The sequence below is a fragment of the Parasteatoda tepidariorum genome, chromosome 4, assembly GCF_043381705.1.
Source record: "Parasteatoda tepidariorum isolate YZ-2023 chromosome 4, CAS_Ptep_4.0, whole genome shotgun sequence".
In the NCBI taxonomy this organism is placed as follows: domain Eukaryota; kingdom Metazoa; phylum Arthropoda; class Arachnida; order Araneae; family Theridiidae; genus Parasteatoda; species Parasteatoda tepidariorum.
The window spans coordinates 82,424,392-82,448,506 of record NC_092207.1 but is presented as its reverse complement, the minus strand read 5'-3'; the positions used below and the strand labels follow the sequence as shown (position 1 = coordinate 82,448,506).

The window sequence follows — 24,115 nt, the reverse complement described above, 5'->3', positions numbered from 1 at the left end:
TTTATATTATAATTCACTATTTAATTAATTTTATAACGAAAATATTCGCTAACACAAAACAGACAAAACGACGATTTAATCAAACAATACTATTTTTTTTATCAGAGCTCGAGCACAGTCAGTAACAAACTAACAACTACAAACAAAACAAACGCCACAACATCGCAGACAAATACTTGAAGGGAATTCCCGTTCGTCAAGTCAAACGACGATCGGGAATCGGGAATTCCCCTTTTTTGTCTTTGGTATTACGAATGACGTTCGAATAGGTTTCTTTAAGACATAAACCACACCGCATCAAATAATTCTTTTTTTAATTTAATAATTTTTTTTTAAATTGTATTCTTATACTTACATATAGGTATTTAAATTAACCTAAACATACTAATATCGGAAAAACTCATTTTTGAGAGAGAGTGGAGTATTATACCCTGTTTATTTATTAGTTTGATCTTTCTTTTTGACAGATGTCAAATCTGAAATCGATATAACTTTGCAACGACGAACAATATCTTCTTATTTTAATAATATTAAAAATTGATAATAATCATAAGAATAGACACACAACATAAAAGTACCTGTTAAGGACTCAAGCATTTTCCGAAAGTCTTAAGTGGTTTTTATTGCTTCGAGGTAAAATTTAAATAGAAAAACTGAAAACAATGGTTTCTTACCTACCCAATGTTTTTATGTCTAGTGCAATAAAATTGATTGACGAATGAATTTATTTATTTTGAATAGTTTAAAACATACATACAGCCACATATTTAGCCAACACATTTTTTACACCAATAGATATTTTCTGTTTCCCATCACTGACCCATCTGTCAAAAAGTTCAAGCTATGTTGTACAAGGTATAGCTATCCGCATGCGGCAAACTAAAGCTAATATAATAAGCGTAGGTATTGTAGTAAGTCATTATCATCAGATTTTTCAAAATTAATGTTTTTCGGTAATAATGTATCGGTTATCATTTGGTAATCTGGCAGGAACTAGGGGGCCCCATTCGATCGCGGGGCCCTGGGCACGTGCCCATAGTGCCCAGTGGGGAAGAGGGGCCTGCAGAGATGCACTTCACTGATTCAAGGTTACAGGATTTAATTTGATGAATAAAGCTTCATCCCCTTTTCCAACGAATACAACTTTTCCTGAACAAACCATTATTTAAGTAACCTTTAAACGTTACAATTGTGTTTCAAACATTTCAAATGTAAAATACAATGAATTCAAATGCATACATTTGAATATAATTTCCCTGAATAATATATAAAATTTAAATATTTTTGTAGTGGGAATTCTATGTTGAGGAAATTTATAAAAACAAAGATAGCTTGCAAACAACTACATGACGAGTTTTGCATTTTAGTGTTCAAATTTATTTTTGCAAATTAAAAAAAAATAATATTGCAATGAATGTCGCAAGTGAATCAATTAGAAGAAAAGTATTTTAACATCGTTTTTTAATTAACAAAAATAATATAAAATTTAAAATGCAAATTCTTCTGTGTATACAGAGTGGCGTTTAAGTGTTCAAGTTCAACTCAATATAGTAATATCTATATCATACAGAAAACGATTTTTTTTTTGCAAATAAAATCATTTAATATAAGCAACGATTATGTAAACGTTCTTTTACCAATAAAAAAGCCCGACTCAACGGGCTCGGGCTCTTTTATTGGTAAAAGTTATCGGACTCGAGAGGGCTCGAACTCATGATGCAATTTTTAATTAATTTTAAACAAACGTTTGGTTCATTTATTAAGTATTAAAAATGCTAGAGATCTGCTACTTCTGTTCGGCAATTTTGTTCTGTGAGGATTAAGAATGAAATTTTTTTTCTAGTTTTCAATTATGCTATACCAGGCTGACTCGAGTTTTAAGTAATCCTATGTATATCGGGCTTGAGGACTCAGATTAATATTCTACGGGTTCGGACTTCCAAAAGTGAGTCCGAACTCCTCTCTATTGTGTAGTATATAACCCTCCTAAAAAGCCATAGATTTACTACATTTTTATAATTTTTTTTCCAGCAACAGAGGTCACTTCAATTTTATCAGACAATTTAATTAAATTTTGCGTGTAATTTATATTTGGCTTGGCCAAATCTATACTCAAAGGGGAGGAGGAGATATACAATTGTTCCAAGGGTCAGAGCTTTATCATGACTGATTGCAAAAAAATATAGAGTTAATTAGTTTTTTTTTAAAGAAAATTGCCGAGAATTTCTTCTTATCTATCTAAAATCTTTGTTATATACTAATTATAATCTTTTTATTATTAATTATACCTATATCAAATTTTGTATAAAGCTTCTTCAAAAACTCTACGTATATGAATATAAAGAATTTTTTGATTTGAGAAAGGGGGCTGGAATTAATTTTGTCCTGGAGACCGTAAAACCCTAACTCAGCCGTAGATGTATACCATTCTTCTTCATATGCATTGCAGCTTTCATGAGCCCTAAACAGACACCCATCAGGGTTAGAGGACAACACTTGATGCTACCCTGTCGTACCCCGAGGACAGAGGCTATCGAAACGAAACAGCATAGTGCTACTATTGGACTAAATCCTTGTTGTTCGTTCATGAATCTTTAGTAAACTACATTAAAATAATTTTTATAATTTTAATGACCAATAAGTAAGGACAGTTTAAAATAAAAAGTATATTATAGAGTTGATATAGCAACATAAACTCATCAACACAGGCACCGTGAATTGATGAGCAACAAAACACTAAATATGGTAGGTACTTTTTAACTAGCAAAGTGTAATTCAGAGTCTGTACAGTACTAATTTCAACACAATCAAAGTATCCGGCCTCACTACCCGGTACCTTACCCCATTCTTCCTTATGTGTTCAATCCAAGGGGAGAAATAAGTATTTGTTCAATCTAGAGAAAGAAATATTCGTGTAATCCAAAGAAAAAAAGAGATATAATCGTTCAATCCAATCCACGAATTTAACTTTTTCTCTAATTATCCCAGTGGAAGATAAAACGTATGCCTCTTGTTCATATAGGTGGATATATATAGGTGGATAAAAACTACTCTTTATAATGCAGCTATCAATTAAAAAATGAAATAATAATATGGTTTAAAATGAAAGAAGAAATAAAGAAACGTAAACTTATCAATATAAAGTAAAATAAAAAATATGTATTGAAAATAGATAGACTAATCTAAAAGTTAACAAAAGTGCTTTAGCTATCATCATATAATATAATTGGTAAAAATATTGAAATTTAAAATTCAGTTATGCATATGTATATAATACTTATATTCGATCAAAATGTTTACGGAATAAATAGTATTTGTAAATGAATGTTTATTAAAAATTATTTATTTCTTATGTAAGATATTTAATAAGTTAAGGATAGTTAAGTTGAATGAGCGTATCATATTACAACATAGTAGCCGAAAAAATAAACTTAGAAAACTGTATTTGTACATAAGATTAAAAGTTTTCAAATCCTTGGAGAGATAACAGTTATGTATTAATATCCCACACGCACACATAAACATCTTATTAGAAGAAGCTTTTTACTGAATATTCATGAATCCGAAAACTATTACAATTGATATTCTAAATTCATTTGCATATATTTTAATTAACTTCTCAACTTTGCTAAATAAACTTAGTTTCGAATTTTTTGGAATTAACTAAATTTTTCTGTATTGTTTTCCACAAATTTAATGAAAAATATAATCAAAACGTTCTAATGACATCAACTTTAAAAAAAACATCTTGTAGCAAAATTTCTTTTCAAGTATATTCTGAAACTAGGGAATGAGGCATAGAATTCATTTTATAACATTTTTAATTAATTTTTCAAATGAGCTAAATAACCTTCGTTTTGGAATTTATGTTTTTTTTCACAAGCTTAAAAATGTTTAAATCTGATTGCTTAAGTTTATGGTAAATTACAATTAAAATAGCACTGGAAATTGTTTTCTTGATGATATATTGATATTTCAAAAATTATTCTTCAAAGTTATATTTAATTAATTCTGATAATATTCTTCAGAGTAATATTTACATAATTCTGATAATATTCTTTAGAGTAATACTCAAATAATTCTGATAATATTCTTCAGAGTATTACTTAAATAATTCTGATAATGTTCTTCAGAGTAATATTTAAACAATTCTGATAACATTCATCAAAGTAACGTTTAAATAATTCTGATAATATTCTAATATAATTCTGATAAATTAATATTTAAATGATTCTGATAATATTCTTCAGAGTAATATTTTACTTCATTTTAATATAAATAGTTGTCTAAGTAACTTTCACAGTATCTAAAACTTCTTTTCCCTTTTTTAACATTCAGCAGCTAATTTTTTACTTTCTGCAAACAGAGTCAACCAAATTTTTCCGATTCCTGTACATTTTTCTTCAACTCTGACTCTGCAAAACTACTATACATATCTGCGGTCATAGTAGCTAATGTGTTCTTAATTCGAACATTCTTTTATCTAATTCAAACATTCTTAAAATAAAAATAGTAACAATATAATCTAAATTTCATTTAAAGCTCAAAAATACTTATTTGTTCATAATGTTGTAATTGCCCTTATACATTAAGATTTTTTACTATTGCATGTTAATTATGTTTTTGTTATATGACTTTATCTGATTTCATTCAAAATAAGCACACATCAAAGCACTATTATTGTTATCTTCAAACATATTATAAAGGACGTAGGGAACCTGAAACCTGCATACCAGAAAAACACGAACCTGAAATACTATCTACAACGAGATGCTTTAGTTCTAAATTGCAAGTATTTTGTATATTTGTGTAAAATAGCGTGACACGGCACAAAGATGTGGGGATATAGGAGTTGTGATACTTTGTGACAAAGGAAAATACAGAGGTCTGAAACATTGAAAAATATGTGACACCATTTACACAATCCAAAAGGAAAACAAATTGATGGAAATGTCGCAGCTGACATGTTTGGATTATCAGAAATTCGAATTTTTTATTTATTATTAATTTGAATATAATTATTATTAAATGTAATTGGAGATGAAAAAATCCACATTCGCAACAGAATCAGTAACATAAGTTAAAAATATGAGATTTTTGAACTTTTCCCACCAAGAACTCTTTGACGGATTTTGCTGCATATGATAAATGAGTTTCATAAGTGTGTGACAAATTTCTTTTGACCGGTTTTAATTATTCCAGAGAGGTGGCGAAAGGTACAAAAAGTGAAATTAATATTTAGGTGCTCAAAAGTTAAACTGAACTCATGACTAAACACTCAAGACCATATTTTCCAAATTGCGGTGTCACCCCTCCCCATATTTTGAGGCTAAAAATTTAAAGCCATAGAAAAAATGCTTTTTCTTGGAAAATGTGTTTTAGTGCTTAGTTTTGCAACTTTAAAAAACATGGTCTACGCAAATTAATGAGTATATTTAAAGTTAAACCCATGAACCATTACCATAACATGCTATTACGTGAAAATCCGTCGTTTTAACCGTCATTGAACCAGCCGACGCAATTTTGAGTTTTAGGACTACCAATGGTCAACGCCGTAGCCTTGTTATTTTGAACCCTATCCGGAAAACGACGGAATTCCTGGATCATGTATTGGTAGAAATTTAAACGCGGAGAACTTTTTGATTGTACTAACCCACGTCATATGGAGAGGAAAACCACGAAAACCTCCAATCGTTAGTCTGAAGGAAAGGGTACTCTAATCCATGATCCATCTACCATTGAGGTTATTTTACATCAGCACTGTGGTCGGTGCGATCCGGGCGTGGTGCGAAAGTTAGATTATAAGTATTTTAGGCATCCTTTAAAAGTGTTGCGCTCTGCACAGTAATTAGCAGAATTACTTTGTAAGTATAAAATGAAAAAAAGCGCATGAGAAAAATTCGTATTAGATCCTGAGTTCTGAACTCCATTAATAAGACATTTTAGAATTCATCTTACTTACCCTTTGAAAGAGATCACTTTATTCCATCTACTTCTTTTCTCGCAGAATCCTGGCATAAGTATTTTTGGTTCCTTGAAAATAACTTACGAATTAAGAGTTTAGTGGAACGATACAATAAGTGGATGTTAGTGAATCTGAGAAATATGGCTGACATAGAAAGACAAGAAAAAAAATTTGATTAACAACTTCCTCCGCCTTCAAAACAATCCTATTTACTAACATAGACGAATTTTAAAATATATTTCTATCACGTGGTACACAAATTGTGCTGTATTTCAAAATCATCGTTTGCAGCATTCATTAACTATTTTGAGACCAATCGAAAATTCATTAATTTTTTAATGGTGGACATTCTGAAATTGAAAGAATTTGATGAATAAAAAAAAACTATGTGTGTTATTATTTCATTTATGGAATCCATGACAAATTTATGTAAATTATGTACTAATGCATACGATAACACAGATTAAAAACAGTGAGATGTAATTATGTGTCTTAATGTTGCTTTAGAATTCAGGTAAAGTTAAGCTTACACCGCTTTCTTAGCGCAAGATTTGCGTTACACAAATAATGTTTGTTTTGACAATTTTTAAAAACAATCTGAAAATAAACTTGCTATTTGGCCACCTCAAAATGAGCTCTCAATAAAAGCTCATCTCGATCATCAGATAAAATCTCAGCTTTCGGTTAGGTCAGGGGCTCGCCCTGAAATTTCAGGACTGTTGGAATGATGTTTGAGCTTCTCAAAACAAAAGTAAGTTCCCGGCGTTACGTTCGGGATAATCCCATGGAATGGCCTGGAAAAGTAAAATATTACTCTAAGAGCCCGTTATGGGATATAATCATGGGCATCATTAAAAGTCACCCCCTATATATTTTAGAAGCGCCGGCCAGGTGTTGCCGAGAGGTTAGCTTTTCCTGACTGCGAAGCCAATGTATGCGGTTTCGAATCCCAGTCAGGGCATGGATGTTTCTCTCTATGTGTTGTCCTCTGTTATGTTTGTTTTTAAAATATTTATTTTCAGCATGTTCCATAACAAGAGTTATAATACATGCATTGAAGAATTAGAATAACAAATTTGGATCAAAAATACAAAATGAAATACAAATATGAAATATGAAAGTAGACAAGTAAAATCAAATAGAAAGAAAAGGAATATTATGAACAAACTTTTGAAAAATTGGTAGACAGTCAGTATTGATCAGAGTATGACAGTTTGGTGACCATTGTAGTCCACTAGTGATTGCATGCTTGAAAAGTTCACTACGATGAGAGTCTAATTCAGGGCAGAAGAATAAAATATGTTCAATATTTTGAATTTTATTTTGGTCACAGCTGCAGAGTGGAGATTCTACGTGCTTGAATCTATGTAGGTATTCTTTACAACGAGCGTGTCCGGATAAGATTTGTGCGAATTTAAAATTAGGAATGAATTTTTGGGTCATTCCTTCTTGCACTGATGGAAAAAACTTCTTTGTTACATTGCCGTTTTGTGTGGATTTCCACTCACCTTGCCACAAATCCCCGGTCTTTCGAAGAATATAATTTTTGATAAAAGATTTAGGGAATTTACTGAAGCTGATAGTGAGATCTGATTCGGCCGCCGATTTTGCAAGCTGATCAGCCTTATCATTTCCGATAACTCCAGAATGGCCCCTGACCCAATTAATGGTAATATTGATGTTTCGTGTAGAGAGTTCATCAAACCATACTGGTGCAGCATAAGTTAGCTGTGGCAAGATTGCTCCATCATATACAATTTTCAAGGCCTTTGAACCCATGCCCTAGGTCAACCTTGCCAATTTGGAGAGGGTATTGAGAGTGTAGCTAACTTTTTTGAACATATTTGTAATGTGTACATTCCAGCAAAGTTTCCTATCAAGAATCACGCCCAGATATCTCATCTAACTGACACTATTTAATATATTGCAGTTCATATATATTTTAATTTCTCTTCTAATCCGTTTTTTTGATAAGAGCAAGTTGTTAGATTTTTCTGAGTTAAATGTTATTTTATTTTTGCTTGTCCAATCCAAGATTTTTGACACGCAAAAATTACCGTCCGCTTCCAATTCAAGTTCAGACTTTGCAGTGATAAGCAGGAACAGATCATCGGCGAAAGCAACAATGTGAACATTTGGTGGGAAATCCAGCTTCAATAGGGAGTCATAGAAGATAGTCCAAAAGCCCGGGCCGCAGCAAGACCCCTGCGGGCAGCCCATTGTAACCTTTCTTCTGATGCAATTCGTCAAAGTACGTAAGTAAGCCGATAGTTCCGAAAAATAGCTCCTAGCAACCAAGTAAAGATTATTGGAACATTTAAAATCTCTCAATTGATTCAATATCGCCGGCCACCAAGCAGCATCAAATGCCCCTTTTACATCCAAAGAAACAGCTAAAACATGGAAATTTTTCCGTAAGTTTTCGTTTACAAAATTGGTAACATTCAAAACAGCATCAGTAGTTGACTTTCCCGGTGGGAATCCAAACTGATTTGAGCTTAATTTATCATTTGAGTACAAAAAGTGCATAATTCTTTCAATAAGTAATTTTTCGAGTATTTTTCCACTGACAGGAAGCAAATGAATTGGTCTAAATTTTGATGGGTTAAAGGATGTTTCCTTACCAGGTTTTGTGAAGTATCGAAGGCAAGAATGTTTCCACTGGCGCGGAAACTCTCCTCTAGATAAGCATTCAGTATAAATTGCTGTAATAAATTTAGGATAGTGTCTAAAAACTTCGGACACAATTCTACTAGAAATCCTATCTTCACCTGGAGTCTTCCTCGTTTTCATACTAGTAATAGCAAACTTAATTTCGTCTTCAGAGAAGTTCAAATCATCTTGAGTATTCATGGGAATATCAATTAATGTTCTTAAATTAGCGTGGTACGAATTGTTTAAACTGATATCAGCCAGAGGGACAAATTGATTGGCAAGAGTCTCCAAAGTTTCATCTAGATCCGAGGTATAAACACCAGCTGAAGTTAACAGTTGTTAATGTTGTTGGATTTTTAAGCTTATCTGGAGCGATCTTATGCAGAATAGTCCAAGGTCCTCTGTTGTGTGTGATGTATGAATGTGGCCCACCCTATGAACGGGCATTTGTGGCTTGGGTAGTGTTGCTCGCCCCCGTGACTTAGGTTTACAGGTGCCCACTGGGTAACGTTAAACGAGCAACACTTCCGGTATCTTCCGAGGTGAAGAACGAAAGTTCAGAACCTGCCGTTAGAGAAATGAGGATAAAATAGAAAAATATATATATTTTAGTAGCTCAAAGAAAATTTTTATGAATAATTACCTGAATTAATTCATCAACGATAAAAATAAAAAATAAATAAAAATAACACTGGTCAATAAATTTGTTTTCTGCTGCATGAGAATTTTTTAACGGGTCTCGGATATTTTCTCACGTCGTTGAAATTCAATCTGCTATTGGTTAGTCTCTCCAAGTAACAGTCATTCTTAGGGACCTTTTTATAATTTTTGTCGAATTTTACAAGCTAAAAATAGTTATGTATAACAAGGGGTGGTACAAATTTTGCGACATAGTTCTGGGAGAATTATGACACATCATCAGGATTGAAACTGCACAGGAACCCATGCCTAAAAGTGTCATGCAAATGGCAGGACCTTCTAGAGGCTCTTTCTTATCATGAACAGTTTCTTCGTGTGCTTTTAAACAAGTCACAACAGTACCTAGCCACGCATGACGACATTTCTGGGAGTGGGTTTCAATGCTATTTTAACTCTGATGATGTTTCCTAACTCCCTTAGAAGTTTGTGTCAACATTTACGCGACCCCTGTCATTTGTCAATGTCAATGTCATTTTGAAACAAAATCTGTAGCTTTAGGAATGAATATAATTTCGGTATGAATCAAGTATTTGTATAAATGCAAAAAATAATTTTCCCCTGATTCATTCTGCTCATACTTAGCAAATATACGAAATGTTTTCTTATGTCTGGAAACTATTGTAACTGTGTATTTTAATTTCGTCCCCTTCAAAAATTGGACCTCTGCAACTCCCATGGATAGGATGTCAAAGAGGTAATATGGTTACAGAATTATTATTTTGTCAGTCACAAATTGAAGTCTTTTTTCCCCTCCTAGTTATATCATCCAGAGTACAATCCAAGTGCCAAGTGCCAAGTTTTTTCCCCCTCCTAGTTATATCATTCAGCGTACAATCCAAGTGCCAAGTGCGAAGTCTTTTTTCCTCTCCTAGCTATATCATCCAGCGTACAATCCAAGCGCCAAGTGCGAAGTTTTTTTCCCCTCCTAGTTATATCATCCAGCTTACAATCCAAGTATCAAGTGCGAAGTCTTTTTCCCCCCTCCTAGTTATATCATTCAGCGTACAATCCAAGTGCCAAGTGCGAAGTCTTTTTTCCCCTCCTAGTTATATCATCCAGCGTACAAGCCAAGTGTGAAGTCTTTTTTCCCCCTCCTAGTTATATCATTCAGCGTACAATCCAAGTGCCAAGTGCGAAGTCTTTTTTCCCCTCCTAGTTATATCATCCAGTTTACAATCCAAGTGCGAAGTCTTTTTTCCCCTCCTAGTTCCAGCGTACAATCCAAGCGCCAAGTGCGAAGTTTTTTTTCCCCTCCTAGTTATATCATCTAGCTTACAATCCAAGTATCAAGTGCGAAGTCTTTTTCCCCCTCCTAGTTATATCATCCAGCGTACAATCCAAGTACGCAAGTGATATTGTGAAAGTGGTGCAAATAACCTGAAGAGGCAAAACTCACCAGTAGGTGCGTTTAGCCATTACGAATTGTTTGAGATGTAAGTAATTGGTTTATATCGTGCTTTTAACCCGTTAAACTCATTTTTGACGAGTATAAACGTCAAACCAAATTTCTATTGTGGTGTGTTTGGCGTAGCATAAGAAAGTACAACTGGCTATCAAACTTACATATTATTTGACGGTATGTTTCCTTTATATTACAGATGGAACAGCTAAATATTTTGTAATGCGAGGTGGAAGGGGCTCTTGGTCTAAGCCCGATTGCATACCAAAGCCATGACTTGGATGGCAAGTCTTGATTTTCGTAAACAATTAGCAAGGCCAATACTGACCCATTGTTCTACAAGGCAAAGCCCTATACATTCTTGAAAATACAAGAGTTCTGAGCTTTCGATCCAAAAGCTCTCTCTTCACCGCTTTTGAAGTAAGTCTGAAATTAAGCCGGGAGAAAATAAAAACTGGAAGTAAAACCATTTCCTTTGCAGCTGGTTCTTGTGATGAGTTAAAGAAGCTCTTAATGTGTTTAATTATAAAAATTCCCTCACTATTTACTTTTTCTTGGGTGAAAAACAAACAATACTACTATATTATAACTGCTAAAAAAATTCTTGTAGTAAGCATTGCGTAAAATTTAGAGTAGAATCATTTGTCCTGAGTTCTAAGTGTATATGTTACCGGTAAAGTACGAAACGCCGGCATTCTATAAAATGCCCAGGCATTGTATAAATGCCGGATGTTTTTAGGCAAGGTATGAAACATGAGAAGTATCAGATATTTTCCCTAGGCATTGTATATAATACCTAGGCATTCTATAGAATGACAAATGCTATTTAGGCAAAGTATGAAAAAAACTTCCTGATGAGGTTACCATGTAAATGATGCGCATTTCTCAAAAATAAAAATGCTATTCTGAAAAAATAATGAGAGTGCCATTAAAAAAAATTTATTCAAAATGCGTAAAGAAAAATGAAATTTGTACAAAACATAATTTATGCCTTTCTCATTTAAGAAAACAAAATTTTCGTATAAAAAGTTCACGTTTAAGTCACAATTATTTTCAGTTTTGAAACAAATATTGCACAAAATTTCCATTTCAACACCTTTACTAGCTTGGCCACAGAAGATTTTATACTTTGCCGGTTTCTCATTTGGCATTCTATAGAATGCCTGGGAAATGTGTGAAAGATAAATCATTTCATACATTGCCGGCTAGTTTTAGGCATTATATACAATGCCTAGGCATTCTACAGAATGCCGGATTTCAAACTTTGCCAGTAATATATACAATAGATATCATAACTTGATTTTAATTCCCCACGCTATGAGAGTTTTCTAAATTTAAAACCCTCTCTTAAATAAAACTTTATTTTTAAAACTAAAAATTATTTACTGAAAATTTTTTTTCGTTTTTATCAATAAAATTTCTTTTTTCAGAACCGAAGAGATTTTTAATAAAAATATGTTAAGAAATTGCTCTTAAAACTATCTATTCAAATCTTATTAGAACTTAGATCTTTATTCGACTGTTTAATGTATTCAACGAATCATTTTCAATAAAGTTTCAAAAAAATAAAATTTTCTAATAGGTTTTAGGTTTACCAATAGCAATATTATTCTTCTATAACTTTTTTTTAAAAAAAAGGACTACTTTCAATATTTTACATATCCTAGATATTTTGACTAAGATGGATAACACAGATCAAAAACGTAAAATTTTTCATCTGTAAAATTGTTTTACTTCTTCCTTCCAGCATCGGTACTCAAGGAATGTTAAAGAGAAGAAGAAAAAAAGAACGATTTCTTATAGAATCCTTTCTGTTTTTTGAGGAAAGATTTTTATACGGGACCGTTTCTGTTCTCTATCAATATATAAACTATTCATCTAAATTTCAAAATGTTCTTTGATATATCTATTTCGGACATTTTTGAATTTAAAGTCAATATACCTTGAATATTCAAAATTGAAAAAATAATAATCTTTGCATTTGTATGAAACATTAAAATTCAAAACCTTATGTTAGAGTTATTTTTCTTCAAGTTTCGCTAAAATCGACAATCATGAGACCTTTTGCCATAAATCTCTTAAAATAAACTTGGATTTAAGTAATCAAATTATAGTTGAGTGTTTGTTTAACGACGTTACGCTTAATGAAAGCCACTGAAGACAATATGCCGCGATGCTGACTGCAAGATTACAAAGAAAAAACAAGCATGCTGAGCTAGTCTTTTATTTCTAATCTGCATCCCTATTTACAGAAGATTATTATCTTTTGTAAATTAAGAAAGCTAGGAAATGCATTGTATTTCCAATGTTGATGTTATTTTCTTGTTAAGTGCCATTGTCTGGTATTCCCTGCATTTTAAGTAGGGGAGAGTGGGGTCAATTGTAACAGGGTACGATTGTAACAGAGCAAAAATTTCGAGTGTCGAGTTCTAGATTTGGTTCCTAGGTGGCGCACAAGGTGTGTTTAATAAATCTACATGTACACCCCTGCTGGCAACCATTTTTATGTACTTTTGAAAGAGTTACATCACAAAAGATATTTTCACGCTGCGTAAGTACTTTTTTTGGTATTAGAATATTATATTGTAACAAAGTAATTTTGTTTAAACAAATAAAAATTATTAATCGAATATGTAAGTAGAGACCTTAAGTAAAATTTCAGAAGAAAAAGATAAGTTTTGTTAAATAACTAGCATTGTTTTTAGCAAATGTAGCTTGGGGACGATTGTAACAATAAGTAAAGGGACGATTGTAACAGCTAAAAATAAATAATCTTATGTTTACAAACCATTACTTAACTCTTTAAGAACCACCAATAGTTTCATATATCATTTATATTATGTTGCATGTGCATTATTTTATTTGTCACCTTTCATAGCATAAATTAAAATTTTTAACCCTTTAAAGTTGAAAGTTTAACCCTTTAGATCTCTGCTCATTATTATTTTTACTCCTAAAATATCACTACTATTTTGATCAATAAGAAAATATATCACAACTATGATAATATGTATAATTAACTATGTTTTAGTTGAATTTATGAACTGTTACAATTGACCCCGTAAGTGGGGACAATTGTAACAAGTGCACGACTGTCAAAAATTGTTAATAACTAATATAATAACAGTTAAAATAAGGTATTTATTTTTTTCTAGTAGAGGATAGTTTACTTTACTCATCTATCAATTAATACTAATAATATATTGGATTTTTTTTTTAGTTAAAAATAGTTAAGTAAAAAATTTTACAATTGATCCCACTCTACCTTATTGCCTTTAGTAAATTAAGAAAGCTAAGAAATGCATTGTATTTCCAAGGCTGATGCTATTTTCTTGTTAAGTGCCATTGTCTGATACTCCCTGCATTGAAGTGATTTTTTCAGTACCATAACCCGATATTAATCACATCGATGATTTTTTAATGATTTTGCCATTGACCAGTCCTAGAACTGACATTTTTTTAAATTCTAAATCAGGTAAAATTCGTAACGATTCTGGGTGAAATAAATTACCCCTACTTCTGAAGAAATATTAATTTGTGGAATAATATAAAATGGAAACTGATATAAAGTGTGGTAAGTATGAAGCGTCGGAATACTTTAAAATGCGTTTTGTTATTAGAAATTCTAAAATGAAAAATAAATTTTGTCTGCTATTTCTGCTTTAAGAAAAATGCCTAACTTTCTAAATCTGCAGAAGAATGAAAATAATCTAATCCACGTAGAGAGGCAACTTAGAATTAAAAGACTGCCGCGGCACTTTTACTGTTTAGCAATCTTATGTACTGGCCATTACGTATTTAAAAAAATATATTTAATGACATTTGTATCTTTGTTTAAAAACAAAGTCTTTTAACTTGTATAAATTTTCTTCTTTCTTAATTTTTTCCTGTAATAATTTAGTTGAGAAAAACAGGGACGATTGGTTAAAGGATATCTTCAATTGTGGCGATGGTATTTTAGCAACTGATTTAAGTGATCCAATTTAAAGTTACGATGACGAGACGAAAGTGACGTCGATATATTATTGACACTGCCTTCTTATGGTTTTGATGTTTTAGGAAAATATATTATCGCGGCCAATAAGGAAGATAGTTTCGTTATTATTTTCTAAAACCTGGAAAAAAAGTTATTAAAATGAGCTCGCAATTCCTGTATTCAACGATTTTCGATAATCTTAATTATCAGTTACATTACTTCACTTTCGATATTCTATTTTGTTATTATATTGATATAATTTGTGTAATAAAAGTGAATTAATTTATTACAAATTAAATGGAAATGCTGAGTCTGCAAAAATGTAAATAAAAATTTTTTCCAAGCATCAATATTCTATAAGTTCTGCTGAAATACTATAAGAATGATTTTTCTCTGTCATTTCAAAGTAACCTATAATTATGATGGTTTTCGTATTATAATACTTATTCTGTTCTGATGAATACACTGAAACTTTAATATTATGAATCCGTGTCAGAATCCAGTTTCAAGTTAATGAATAATTAACAATTCAAAATAAAAATTATCGCTTAATTTAACATTGAAAGTATCCCGATTTTACTGTTACAAGAGCAGCAAGTAGAACATGCACGAGTACATGCACAACATGTTGGAAAGAAACTGGAACCAGTGTACTCTTTAAAAAATTTACTCATTGCAAGCACAACACAATCATGCATTAAAGATTTAAAAAAAACGTTAGTAAAACGCTGCAGTTAAGATAAAAAATAAACAAATATTAATCTAAAATAATCGAATGAATGTTAATTTTGCGAATTCTTTCTGCTCGCGCTCTCGTAGATTGTCCATCTCTTTTATTCCCTTATTTTGTCCTTTAAAACTCATATATGTTTAAATTCGTATTTAAAAATTACAAACTAAAATTAATTTATTAAGGCAAAGATCATTCGCCTTAAATGGGTTTAAAGTAGCTTTGTCTATTTCTTAGTTACTGTTTATTTATCCGTATAAGGCAGGATGACTTATACTTATGATATGGTGTATATAGTGGTTTAGTCATGGTAAAGACTATTATTGTGCAGATTAAAACTTTGCTTAATATTACTTTCAGAAATTGAAATAAAGAGCAACTTTTTATTTCAGAATTTAATCACACTTAAAGTTCAACAAGTTGTTTACATTTTTAAATTATGTTTAAAGGACTAAATTCTGATATAATTTTAACTCACATTTTTAAACAGCAATCAAACGTCGCTTCGTAATCTGTCAGTTCCTGTCGGTTATATTAATCAAACTTTCCAGAAAATGATTTTTAAAAAAAATTAAAAGGAAATTTTAGATACTAAAAATCGAAGAAAGTTTAATGAAAGCAAAATTTATGACTTTAAATATTCTTAGACCACTGTATTTTCTAAACAAGAAGTATTACAAACACTTTATGACACAATATTTTTGAATCTACAAACTTGTAACTATATAATCTGTATTGGAAAAGTAAAAATTAAAAGTAAGATAAAAAATGGTATTAATAAATATGCGATGTAAAAATTTCATGATATTTTTTTGTTTATTTACTTAACAAAATATTATATTATTTACAAAACATAGAACGGAATTTATGTAACACGAAACATGGAACATGGAACTTGAAGTTTATATTATACAAAGTTGTTCTCCACACAGTAGCAACATTAATCTTCTACCTGTGAAGTATCTGCAATCAGTGTCATGAGGAAAAGGTAACGAACACACGCATCTAGCCAAAGGTGACATCCGATCAGCGATTATGGATACTAAAATTTAAATTCATTACAGGTTTTCGTATTAAATTAAATTTCTTAGCAGATAATTGATTGACTGAACAACGATGAAGAAAAAATATTTTTTTAATAGCAAATTTATTATTGAAGTTTTAAATATGATAAACATTAATTAGATTTAAGAAGTAAATAATTGAGCATTCTTTAGATTTAAGAAGAAAAAAAATCTAAAACTGTTTGGAGGTAATAACGTTGCCTTTTTTAGTTAAAATTTTAAATATGTAATTAGATTTTTCTCTTCAATCATTATTTTTAAATTAAATCGGCTTTTTATTTTATCTTATCAACTCTTCTTTCCCAAGAGATCTAATTAATCGAGGAATTTTTCCCAATCATCCAAACACTTCTGCACGCCTCTGGCAATATTATAAACAATATTTTTTATTGCTGAAGTTTTCTCTTATGACTTCTTCTTATTATGGTGTATATTTAATTTGCATTGTAACTTGTTTAGCCTTTAAAATCTTTCGATAAAACTACATTTTTGAAATGCATTTATTTATCACAGAATTACATTTTATTTTGGAATCGGCGTTGAGCAACTGACCCATTTTGAGTTTACTACTATGAAAGTTCAACTTCATAAATGAACAGCATTTTCAGCATATAGAAAGGTATACCATGAAAATCTTCTACTGTTAACCAGATGGATAGAGAATTCTAACCCAAAATCGGTCAACCACTGAAGATACTTTGCGCAAGCACTGTATGGTTGCTGTGATTCCAGAGAAGAATTTGTATAAACTTCTACTCTTAGCCAGATGGAAAAAGAATTCTAACCCAAAATCCGTCAACCACTGAAGATACTTTGCGTAAGCACTGTATGGTTGCTGTGATTCCAGAGCAGAATTTGTATCACCTTCTACTGTTAGCCAGATGGAAAGAGAATTCTAACCCAAAATCCGTCAACCACTGAAGATACTTTGCGTAAGCACTATATGGTTGCTGTGATTCCAGAGCAGAATTTGTATAAACTTCTACTGTTAGCCAGATGGAAAGAGAATTCTAACCCAAAATCCGTCAACCACTGAAGATACTTTGAGTAAGCACTATATGGTTGCTGTGATTCCAGAGCAGAATTTGTATCAACTTCTACTCTTAGCCAGATGGAAAGAGAATTCTAACCCAAAATCCGTCAACCACTGAAGATACTTTGCGTAAGCACTGTATGGTTGCTGTGATTCCAGAGCAGAATTTGTATCGACTAGGCACTGTTAGGATTCGAACCCATATCGCCTCATAGAGAGGCGACCTCTCTTCTAACCCCTGAGCCACCACGGCTAATCATTGAATTATAATCAGTATTTCAATCATTCGCCAATTATTTAGTTTAAATAACGCATACGAGATGATGATTTAAAGCGCAATATAATTTCAGTAAAATTAAAAATTATTTTCCCAATTAATATTACATTTAACTAAAACAATACATTTGTGCAAATATTGAAATGAAAAGAAGCTCGGGAAAAATATAAAAAATTATTTTCGTCATTTCGTATTGACATTTTTAATAGTAGTTTCTTTTTGACTGATCTAAATGTGAAAAAAAAGTGCGAAAGAAATGGGACGAATTGAAGTTTGGGGTAACTTGTATGTCGTTTAAATTTTCAGAACGAACAAATTTTGCAGCAAGTAAATCAAATACTTTTAAAACAAGAGGAAGATGAAATGTTCTAAACGATAGCTAAGAAGTATAAAAATTTATTTTTGTTATTTGGTATTGACATTTTTATCAATAAAATAGTTTTATAGATATTAAAACAATTACAATCGCAATTTTGTGTTAATTTGCACAAAACTGAGATTTTTATGCTAATAAATTTTTACTTTTTTATTCTTCTATTTTGGTCTTCATGTCGCATAATTATATATATAGTTTTTTAATTTTCCACAACAATATCATTTCAGATATTTTCTTTTATAATAATCATTTTAAAAAAATATTAGTGTGAATTCGGGGCTTTAAAAAAATGGCTTAAAGTTATTTTTTAACTCTATTTTTTTAGATTACTGCATAATATCCCTATTATGCGTTTGTAGATTTAATGATTTTCTGAGGACTTGAGACGACAAGCAGAAATTCTACTTTTTTTAATACTTTTTCTTACATAACTTTGTAGGATTGATCACCAGAGAATCTTTCAAATTTTCATTTATTTCAAAACAAAAAATTTATAAACTTATATTTTATAAACACATCGAGCAATTTCATATCAGTTTAAATTTTAAAAAATCTGACATGTTCACTTTATGTTACCCGTAATAAATAAATGAAATCATAACAGTTTATTTTACTTCTTTTTCAATGCTTGGTGCAATGACCTTTAACCTTAGTAAATATTGTGAAAACATTTGCTAATAGTTCTATTTTTTAGATACTTTTTCTTACAATATTTTGTAGGATTGATCAACAAAGAATCTTTCAAATTTTCATCGATTTCAAAACAAATAATTTATGAACAAAAAAAAATCAAGCCACGTTAAATCAGTTTAAACTAAAAACAATTCTGAAATATTCACTTCATGTTTCCCGCATCTTCTTAAGGCCATCAAATAAATAAATGAAATCATAACAGTTTCTTTTACTTCTCCTTCAATGCTTGATGCATTGACCTTTAACATTAGTAAATATTGTGAAAACGTTTGCTAATTTTGTTTATTCTATGATATAAATGACTCTCAGTTTACTTATCCGTCAATGAATCGTGAGTCAATAAAAAGTTAACGGTAAACTCAGTGAACTCATTGCACTCAGTGAAGAATGAAATATGTTTTCTGAAGAGTGTTTTACGAACCAGAACGAAGAAATGTTTGGAAAAACTTCAAGCATTTGGGTAGAATAGGAATAAATAAAAAAGGCACTTTTTTAAAGGTAGAAACTGTTATGTTAAGAGCTTATAATTCTGAACTCTATTGAATTTTATGCTACAGGCACTAAATATTCACTACTTATGCAATATACCTTTCTAAATGAGTAAAATTCCCTCTGCAATAACTTTTTTCATCAAACATCAAATTGTCTTAAACAATAAATTTGTAGGAAAAATTATCAGCGTTTGGCATGTCACATAATTTCGACAATCCTATATTTCATGGGAACGGAAATGGCATTTTTTTACGCAAATATTTCATAAAAACAGAAAAAAAAGTGTTTGAATATTTGAAAAATTATTTTAAGAATGTATGAAGTTTAAATTACTTATTTTAATCTATTTTTTGTTTAAATAATTGCGTGGTTTCGTACGTTTTTTTATTTCCACCTAGATGAAAATTATCAAAATCACTGCCAGCTATATAAGTTCGTTCACCAGGAGTTGGCACTTGGCTCTACCTCCTCGGACGCAGAGGAGGTAGAGCCATCTCCGCGCTTGAAATTGAGACAATTCTTAATGCGCGCTAAATATTGACTGTGATTTACTTTTCAATCAAATACTTATCTTTATCATCTGCTATTATACCTCTCGTTTGTCTAGCTAATTAAATATATCTTTAATTTGAAAACTGCTGTTTTTCCAGCGAATTGTCTAAGAAAGAACAAACTATGTGACATTGAGTCACTCAATAATTTTTAGATCGGAAATATAGTCCCTGCAATCAATTTTGTATTTTTACACTTTCCCTTTTGAAGTGCTTTGGAATTTTTTCTCCCCTCTATTTCCCCTAGAAATGCAGGGGGTCGGCTTCCTTTGTAGTTTCCACGCGGGACCATATACTTCTACACATTTTCCAACTGTCAACTGATTCATGGGAGGGGTTATGCAGCTTCTGTTGTCCAAAGACCGGAGCACCGTGAGGTAGAAGACTGCCTTGGCTTCAATGGATCCTGTCCCACGTCGATATCCACGGCAACGAGTTGGCTGACACTCTCGCAAAGAAAAGAATAGACCATCCAGTCCCTTCCACCTCAGAGCTTACATACCTTGAACTTTTCGCAAGGCAAAAGACCCAGAACAAACAAAAGTGGCTGCTTCCACCTACTCATTACTGGTATGAAGCAAAAAGACCAGGACTCTCTCTATCTCTTCCTGGTGACAGGCAAACCAACACTTGCTTATCCCGACTGGCCAGTGGACACCTGAAAAGCCTCACATTTTCTGCTAATCAAAAGATTTTTCCTCTTTGCCCCAAATGCCAACAAAACCAGGCATCTCCTGAGCACATCTTGAACTGTTTAGGGCTGGACTGGAACGACATTCATTCCTCTCCCATTCTGGTTTCGGATTTTCTTTTCTTAATATTAACGGATTTGTTGATCTGGTCTGACCCCGTCAGACCAGATGGGAATTAGCAACAACAACAACACAATTTCCTATTTCATAACCGTAACTATCTTAAATTTTTTAAGCACTTCAACTTTTACTTTACCTTTTTACTCCTGTCCTAACCGTTACTTCTAAATTTTACTAACTGCTACTCTTCTTTAGCATTTTCCTATAAAATGACTTCATCTTTTTTAACTCGTGGCATTCGATTCTTGAATTAGCTTCGGCTACGTGTTCCTCCTTCTTGGGTGCTTGGGAGAACATAATGCAACCGCATCATATTTCACCATTTTTTTTCTTTTTTTTTTCTTTCTTTACTACAAAGGTTTCTTAACATCACTCCCACCAATTATGCTAATGGATACCATTTCTTACAATTTCTGATGCTACTGCAAAGTGTCATATAGACCATTTTTCCAAAATGATTTCTCAACATCACTCCCGCCAATCATGCTGAGGGATGCCATCGTTACAATTTATGAATGGCTTTTTGGAAGGCCTCATAGACGATGTCTCATCGAAATGATCCTGCTATGCTTCCTGGGTAGCTTTTTTTTCTCTTTCTCGGAACCCTGAACCAAAATGATTTTCTGGAGGTATGATTTTTTCATGCGTCGTACTGTCCATTCAACTACGGAATGCTTAAGCAGTGCGTACTAGAGATTTGCCACTTCCCGATCATCACTCTACCACCGTGAAAAAGTCACGGTGGTAGAGTGGTATTGTGCTTCATATGATGTTTTTTGGACACCAATAAATTAATTTTTCTGACATCATCACAAATGGCCTTTACTTTCATCAGACTCTATGTATTATGTATTTCATTCTTTTTTTTTATTGTGATGATTTCTTTGGGTTATTGTGGCACAAATACGTGTACTAATATACGATTAACTGGCAAAATTTACGTTTATTTATTTTTGAAAATAGTTCATTTTTTTCTTTTACCCAGCAGTATGACAAACAATTCACTCAAAGAAGAGAAATATCATGAATAATGTAACCAAATTTTGCGAAGATGAGGCCAGAGCGCGAGCGTTTCTAATTCCCCTTTCATAAGTTCAGAAACGTTCTGCTGTAGCTACTGGCTTTTCGCTTAGAATAATTATGCAAATTAAGAATGAAGATATCTCAAATGGACAGTTATCTTCATCATGAAAATATAGTAAGCCTTATGATTGTAAAACGCAATTAGAGACAACTTTGATATCTGTATTCTTCGAAACATAGAAAATGCGTTTCATGTGAACAAAAAAATTCTGTCTTTATCGTAATTGCTTCCTGAGATATAAGAAAGAATAAATTTACAATGGAAACGAGAAACTATGCCAAAATATCGCCATATTGCAGGTTTTGAGTATAAACATTGTAAATGGAACGATCACACATTGTAACCTGGAGATTTCGTTTTCTCAGCGAAATAAGAAAATCTCGAGAAGATATAAGGAACATTATTTATTTAGATAAACGTGGCTGGACAGCAATCTTTCTTTCGAAGAATTTTGGTGAGGATGAAAAAGTTGACGCTACTATCAAAGAGAGCGCAGGATAAAGCCTCATTATGATGCACACTGGCTTCAAATCTGGTTTCATCTCGATTATCGGCTTAATATTTAAAGCAGGATCTGCTTCTGGATATTGCAACGCACAGATGAACTTTGAAAATTTTTAAAAATGGATAATTGAGAAGCTGTTACCAAATATTCTTCTAAATTAGGTCATCGTTATGGATAATACAGCTTCCAATACGAAAGTACTGCATCCTGTACCAACAGAAAGTTCCAAGAACGATAAAATGTGTTTCTGGTAGGAGAAAAAGAAGATAAAACGCAATAAAAAAATACGAAAAGTTAAATTATTTGAATTAATTACTGTCAATGCCCCTGTCGAAAAAAATATTGCATTGATGAACTTTTAAAAGAACACGGGCATGATATGGTTTGAGACTCTCCCTTATCATTGTGACTTAAATCCCATAGAATTAATTTGGGCAGAAATTAAATGTTATGTCAGAGAAAGAAATGTAACTGCTAATATGAGCTTAAAACGTCTTCAAAATCTTGCTCCAATAGCTTAAGCAAGATATTGGAAAAGAAAGATAGATAAGGCATTGCACAGATATTGAAAACATTGAGAAAAAAAATATTGGAAAACTGACGGAATTGTCGATGAAGTTGAGGAAAATATTTATTTTTTCATCAATTCTGATTCTGACACTGAGAGCAATTCTAGTAGTGATAGTTTGGACGATGAAATTTATTTTAATCTTGAACCTCGTAGAAAAATCATACAGGGTTTCACCGTTCATTTTTAAACGCAAAGTATGTGCTGAGTATTTTTTTCATTTTTTTAAAATATAAATAAGCTATAACATAATCAAGCTGTTCACATTTGTTTTTAATTGATATTTACTTTTTTTACAATCGATGCAATGAAAAAATGAAATTCTTATTAAATAATATTTTTTATTAATGAAATAATTTAAACCAGATTTCTTCATTATTATGAAATATATATAATTTTTTTATGTATCGCATTTATTTTGCTGAAAAAAATCTTAATAATAATTTTTATAAGTAGTACGTAATGTTAATGATAGTTTTTATTTTTATAAAGCATTTCTAAGTTGTCAAATCTAATACTATTAAAAATATCTTTACAGAAGATTTTTTAATTGTTTTAGTTATTGTGTTTTACTATTTTCTTAAAGTTTTTTTGAAAACAGTACAAATTTTTTTGAAAATATAGTTATTAAATAGGGTACTATTAACAAGTGAATGAGATTTACGACGGGTACAGCTATAAACATACAGTCATTTTAATCAAGTTTCATTAATGAGTATTTTGTAAAACTCTATTTTTATTTTAAAAAAATTTCATAAAATAAAAAAAATCAGTACATTTGTTATTTGCAAACGTGCAATAATTTGCAATTTGTTATTATTAAAAGACATAAACGATTAGATAGTCAAAATTGTGTGAGTCATTTATTGCTATTCCAAAAAAATAAATGATAATTGTACACTTTTATTTCAGAATTTTCGATTTTAAATAATTTTCTCCTAAAACTTTGGCTTACAGCAAAATTTATTGGAATAGTAAACTTGCAATTAGACTAGAGAGAAGTTATTAAATAACAGATGTTCACGATCACATAAAATGAATTATTATGTACAGTCCGCAAAAAAAAAAAGATATCACCCTGAATAACTTTTGTTCTAATGATCGGATTTTCACGATCTAAGTGTCAATCTTAATGGTTCCCGGGGGTGACCTCAAATATGCTAATTAATTAGTGCTAACTATTAATTAAGTTACGAAATCAGACACAAAAACGTACTTTCTCTGAATAAACATGTA

The 24,115-nt window shown here is 31.4% G+C and overlaps 1 long non-coding RNA gene across 1 annotated transcript in view; it reads right to left on the bottom strand.

The window, feature by feature from the left end:
* Positions 1-16,313: 16,313 nt before the first annotated feature.
* LOC139425511 (uncharacterized) overlaps positions 16,314-24,115 on the bottom strand; it is a 30,658-nt gene continuing 22,856 nt past the window's right edge. Inside the window, exon 3 of the long non-coding RNA XR_011636709.1 lies at positions 16,314-16,466. This is a non-coding gene — a long non-coding RNA (uncharacterized lncRNA). The remainder of the gene's footprint in view (positions 16,467-24,115) is intronic.